Below are 6,682 nucleotides of genomic sequence, written 5' to 3'. Positions count from 1 at the left end.
GAACCTCCAAGTCCTGTCTCTCAGAACTATGCCAATATTTGCTGATTACATCACTGCAAATAAGGTCAGGGTCTGGACAGAAATCTGAGTCCAAGACTAACTCTTCCCGGCAAGAGGCCCCATCCCCCTTCGATGACTTTTGAGCAGTAACTAGCCCAATGCCATTGATGCTCAGTTCATCAACTTGGTGACAGGTCCAGGTGCCCATAAGGTCAAGGAAGGATGTAGATTGATCACCTTTTGTGGTTGGATTTATCTCTGCAATGGGAGGAAAAAGGTAGAGGAAACTATCATTTAACTATCATCAACTATCATGACAGTGTACTGTCAAGCCCTGCTCTAAGACAGCTAAAGACACCAATACTCCTATCTATTTAGCAAACACACTTAGAACTACTCAGAGAAAAGCTCTCTCCAAGCTTCTTCAAGGGTCTTCCTGGGGCATTCCCAAACCCGTTCAGCTTTGCCCTTGATGGGTCAATAATATATCACTGTCACCAAATGTCAAAGTCCCACCCACAACACCACTCCTGCTGACAAAGTGCTTAGATAAATCACCTGGGAGGGAAGGGCTGAATGGGGCAGAAAGAGGTGTCTCTCTCGCAGATTGCATTTCCAGTAATTAATCTTTCTTGGTACTTTCCACCTTAAGGGAAAAGTGCTTTATTTACCCATCACAGGATAAACAGAACTGTAACTGGGGTTTCACAATATTTACTGCTGAGTCTTGCCTAAATGCTAACTTCCCAATCAAGCCTTTCTTGACCACCTTATCTAGCTGTTTCAGACACTTTCATATTTCCTTCCTGTCACTTATCAAAACATGAAATCATTTCATCTATCTGTTTATTTGTTGCTTTTTTTCTTTGTTTTGCCCATCTTGTTTACCATTACATTCTCTCCACCTAAAATAGTACCTCACACATAACAGGTGTGTTATTCAACAGTTTGTTGAATGAAAAAAAAAAGTGGATTTCAACTACTGACTGGTGTTACTAATGTAGCAGTTGAATTCCTTATAACCTTCTTTCCCTCTGGGGTAAGGGGAATATTAGGAATTGGGGGTGTGTCAATGATGGGAGACATATTGTGATCCAGGGGTCACTAGTCCCCTTGTCACTGCCCTTCATCTGATGGTCTTGTTTTTCTCTCCAGTGTCCCACCTCCACATCCCTCTCTTCCTCCAGCCCTGGGATCTTACCTGCTATCACTAGTATCTGCTATCTTCAGTACTCCCCAAATCTGCCTCATCTCCATCTCAGAAGACAGATGTGGGCAGTCAGCAACGGGCCAGGTTGAGATTCTAGGACACCTAATCCCCAGCCTAGCCCTAAAGGGCCCTGATCCCTCTCAGATGGCTCCATGCCCCTGGCATTCCCCTGTACAACCTTAGCAAGAGTCTCAGATTTGTTTTCTATTCTGCAAAGTTTCCTTCCAACAGGAAAACAAAGATTTGTGGGACCTCTGGAACATGTCACTGGGCCTCTGCCATCAAGCCCAATGTTCTTCCTTGATTTACAAATAAAAATGTGCCTCTTTAATATCTTTCCTCCCAGTTGGTTACTGGGCAAAGCTGGACTCCCTAAGCCCTTGGCAGCATGGGCAAATGCCAGGACTCCTGTGGCAGATACCTGACACCCACTTTCTTCCCACCGCAGGGCATCCCTGACTGACCTTGACCCCCTCCAGTTTCTGGGCACCAGGAGCACCACCCTCAGACTCACTCTCACCTGCTTTTTTGCCTCTCAGTCTCTAAACCCTGATATAAGCTTCCTGGGGTTCTTCCTATTGAGCACATAGTAACTACCTCAACCACTGTCTCTAGCTCCAGACCTGCACTAAGCCTGCCGGGGGAGATGCAGATTTTCACACTGAGTCACAAACACCGCTCAAGAAATCCACAGTGAGCATCTTCGACAGCTGTATCAGGAGGCTGCATGGCTCTGCTGGTCCAGGGAAGCAGCCTCCTCTGGCCTAGCAGGACTCCGAGCACATATACTGGTGGTCAGTTTTCAGCTTAGCCTCTTTTTTCTCCACATAGCACTGGTTCCCTCCACTGCACCCCTGAGTCTATCTATCCTAGAAGAGTGATTTGTGCCATGTTTTCACTATTGTTTCCTAATTCTCTTTTCTACCCTAAAGGAACTTAAATAGCATGATAGGAGACTTCCCCTTCCCTCCCTGCTCCCCAACCTCCCCATCAGGCCCTCCATCCCTACCCCCGACCCCGACCCCATCTCCCCTGCCCTACTTTCCCAAGGAGCAGACTAGCAGTCATCTGCATGGTAGACAGTGCTGTTGAAGCTCAAGTTCTGAGCAAGAGCTAAGAGGTAGAGGACTAGGTCCATCTGGCAACCCAGGCTGTGGATATGTTGGCCATTCTGGTGCTGGTGACGGCACAAGGCACCTCTTCTCGGGGGACCCAACAAGGCTGGCCTTTCCTCTCTGCTTCCTTGAGGTGGCCATTTCTGCTTCTCCAGAGTCGTCCCACCCCGCTGGCCTAGGCTGAGAAAGTTCTTGTCCATACTTGATCCTGAGCGCCCCCTGGAGGCCACAGGGCTCAGTGCGCACCCACCTTTCAAACAGAGGCCAGAGTTTTTCCTCCTGGAAACTGGCTCTCCATAGCCTTTCCTCACTCCTCTCAGCCTGGCTATGGGCTTTAGTGGTACCCCTTCCTCTGCAAACCTCTGCTGTCCAGAGCAGGTTTGGGGATCTCAGTCTCTTGCCTGATTTCCTGAGGAATTCAACCCCAGAAAAAGCCAACTATCCCTTTTCCTGTGGTCTTCTCTCAATCCTATCCAGCAACTTTCCACCTTCCTCCCAAGGGGGTCTGAATGTCTTCATGGACAGAGCTTCCTCTTGCATTGCTATGGGCTACATTTATTTATTTATTTATTTATTTATTTATTTATTTATTTATTTATTTATTTATTTTGCTATGGGCTACATTTAAACGACACTGATCCACTGTCCCTTGGAATGGCTGTGTCCAGCCCCCCTGACACTCATCCCCCATCCCCGGTCTGAGTTCTCTGATCTCAGTCATTTCTCCTGGGGCCCACTGAGTGCTGGGTGTGCTGGGCTTGCAGCCTGTAGCTATGAACTTCCAGGAGCAGAGCCTGGGTTCCTTTTCTGTGACTTAGAAGGCTTGGGGTAAAGCTCCAGGCACCAAAAAGAGCTAGCTGCTCCCAATTGACTCCTCCAACATGTACATTTGCTTTTGTTCTGCCTATAATGGGCCTTCCTGCATAGTCCATGCTTGCTTCTCTATGAGTAAATATACTAATAATTTGCTCATATCTATTGGGCACTTGTATATGCCTGGCACTATGCTTAATATGGATTATCTTGTTAATTCATAAATAAATATGTGTGTATATATATGTATATGTGTGTATATATTATCTATATTATTAGTCCCATTTTACAAATGAGGAAACTGATATTAGGTATCATAACCAAATCCCATTGTTAGCAAGGGGTAGAACTATGATTAAGTTCTGGCTATCTGACTTCTAGGGGTGTGCTCATTACCCTATCAAAGGGTACATTTTTAACAGCCAGCACTCCAGAAGGGAAAAAGCACCAATTTGTAGCATTTGCTAATTTCTGTGGTGTAAATCTTCTATTATGACCATTATCAAGCTATAAACAACACATCAGAGTGGAACCAGGAAGAAATATACAGTAATGTACTTACTATATGGTATTTCTACCACGCAGATACTCAAGAACACAGGTAATAGTAAAATGCAGTAAAAGAATTAAGAAGTGATGAGTTTTGAGTATTTACTATATTTGATTTTAATAAAACGTACTTAACTTCAAATTTACATAACTTATTTTTTAATAAAGGCTGAATCTCAAGAACCAGCTATCAAAAATCCTGAAAACTTAACCGTGAGCCCTTGTGAGCCAGTATGAACCAGCTCCTGCACCCCATTGCCCACCAGACTGCCTTAGTGAATGGAACAAGGATGTCATCTGCTTTATTCACCACTATCTCTTCAGTTCTTCAAGCAGTGCCTGAAATGTTCTGTGTTAATATTGACCTCTTTTGTTCCTACTTTCTAGTTAGACCTAAAATTTATCCACTTTTCTCTGCCTCCTGCAAAATGCAAACCCATCATCTCCTTTGGCCACTGAAATAGGCTCTCCTTCCCTGCTTCTCCTGCCCCTCTGCAATACATTCTTTATAGCAAGTCCAGTTTTCAAAAATGTGTCTGAAACCACTGTAAGCTCCTGCTTAAAAGTTTTTTTTCCTTGAAAGACAAAAATCAACTTTAATTCTACTAACCAGAGAGCACCACTATTAACATTTTATCTATTCCAGCCTTTTTCTATTCTTCCAACATCCCTTCTGAAACAGAGGGAATTTTATAAAAACTTTTCCTTCCTTAGTGTATCTCAGATATTGGCATTTTAAAAGGATGCCTATAATTCTATTAAATATTTAAGCAAAACTTTATAGAGCTATTCTCTGCTGAGGGATACTTTGGGTTTTCTAGGATTATTTTTTCCTATTATGAATAAAGCTGTGAGAAACATTGGTGCTTACACCTCTTTGTGCCTTTGCCCAGTTTTTTCTTAGAAAACATCCCTAGAACTGAAAGACTAGATGATTTTAAGATGTCTATGGTCTTCAAGGAGAGTAGAGATGCTGGATTTTCTTTTTATTCTCACTTTTCTTTTCACCCTACGGAATCACTGTCCAGCTGCCAGTTCATCCCATAAAGCATCCTCTCTGGCACTTCAACCTTTCTGTGGTTTACTAGGAGAGTTCAGATCAAATCCAAACTCTGATTTAAATGATCCAATGCAGGCCTGACTCTCCAAGCTTGTTTCTTTCCTCTCTCTCCCTCTGCCTTCCTTCCTCCCCATCACCCAGGCCTTCTTTCAGGTTTTCCAATACACTGAGATCTTGACCCCTCAGGACATTTGTACCTGCTCTTCCTTTGGAAATCTCTAACTCCTCTGCTTAACACAAATGGTTCCCCACTCGCTACCCCATCCTAGCCTGCAGGTCACTGCTCAAGAGGCCTTCCTTGCCCACCCTATTTAACATTGTATTCTTCTATTTATTGCTTTCTATTCATTTCCATCACAGCTTTAACACAAACTGTCATTACACACTTACGTCCTTGTGTTTGTTTGCCTGCCTTCCACAATAAACTATAAGCTCCATAAGGGCAAAGAACATTTCTGCCTGTATTCCCAGGGCCCACCACTCTGACCAAAAGTGTGCAGAAATAATTGTCGAATGAATAAATGAGCCAGCTGGCCATATATGGCCACAGGGCTGTTCTGATCACCTGAATGCCCTATATAAACCAGGTGTGAGCCCTTGTGGGACCACAAAATAACTTTCCAATCTGCCCCAGCAGGGCTCCTGCTGTAATCTCCAAGTCTGTAAAGATTAGTTAAGATTGATGCCAACTAAGTCAAGGCATAGCCTCTACTGCCAGGTATCACTTCCACCTACTTCTGGGCCTGAGGCCTGAATTGGAGGAAAAAGGCCCACTGTGATCAGGTCAAGAGGAAGTGAATAACCCCACCTTGAGACACCTTCTGCATGACTTAGGCAGACAACCTAAACTGGTATCTATGGAAATCAGCCCAGCAACCTGTTCTCCATCTGGTAGGAAAGCCATCTGGGGCTTCCCACCCAAGGAAGTTTATTTTTATTGCCATTTTATTCCCCTGCTACTTTTAGATGTCAAGAACATGAGTGTGTGAGAAGCTGAGGGCTGGGAACTTTGAGCTTGCATCCTCAGAGCCACTGTTTGTGCTCTGTCACAAAGGGAGTACATATCCCTTAAATTAATTTAACATTATGTGTCAGCCATACTTCAATAAAAAACTAAATATAAAGAAGGGAGTGCAGGGAAGGAATAGACTGTCCACCTGTGAGCTCCCAAGGATAATTGAGTATCTCTGGTGCCCAAGGCATGGGTTTAGGCAATCCTACTAGGCAATGAGTAGGCAATCCTACTCATAATTGGAGCCAGAAGTGCAGACCCTATAAGAACACCTCCCCTAGAATTTCAGGGAATTCATCTGTCCCTACATCTGCCTACCAGATCTCAAACAATGGAAACAGAGGATCAGGGAGGTGAATATTACCAAGACTTCCAGTGGTCCACGTGGTGCCTCCTTGATTTCTGCACGGTCCTCCATAGGTCTGTGGACAGGCCCTCCCATCCTAGCTCCAGGAATCATGCCACATGAGGACAATGTCTTGAGCTTTCCCATGACCTCTCATAACTAACTTTCCCAGAGCCATCATTCCCCAGATCTTGTTGAGTGCCTTCTCTGCCAGTTACCATGCCAGGTGCAAGAGGTATAATGAGTAAGGTGCAACAACTTTCAGATTAGGAGTATGACAGCTATAGATTCAAGTCCAGGCTCTGCTTTTTATCAGTCATATGCCCTATTCATCTGAGCCTCAGCCTTTTGTAGAGGGAGAAGTCATAGACCCTGCCTTCCAAATCACTGAGTGCTGGTTGTAATTATCTCTGGAATTGGCAGCCGAACCCTGGCCCACTAGAACTCAGGAGAGATGCTAGGACCCCCATTCCACTGTGGAGAATGGGCAACTGTAGAATGGAAAACAGGAGGATTAAGTGGGGCTCCAGGGCTTCAGCACTGAGCTTTAAAATTGGCTACAGAGTCTCTCACATGT

The sequence above is a fragment of the Vulpes lagopus genome, chromosome 15 (assembly GCF_018345385.1).
Source record: "Vulpes lagopus strain Blue_001 chromosome 15, ASM1834538v1, whole genome shotgun sequence".
Lineage (NCBI taxonomy): Eukaryota > Metazoa > Chordata > Mammalia > Carnivora > Canidae > Vulpes > Vulpes lagopus.
Note: the sequence above shows the minus strand (reverse complement) of the source record.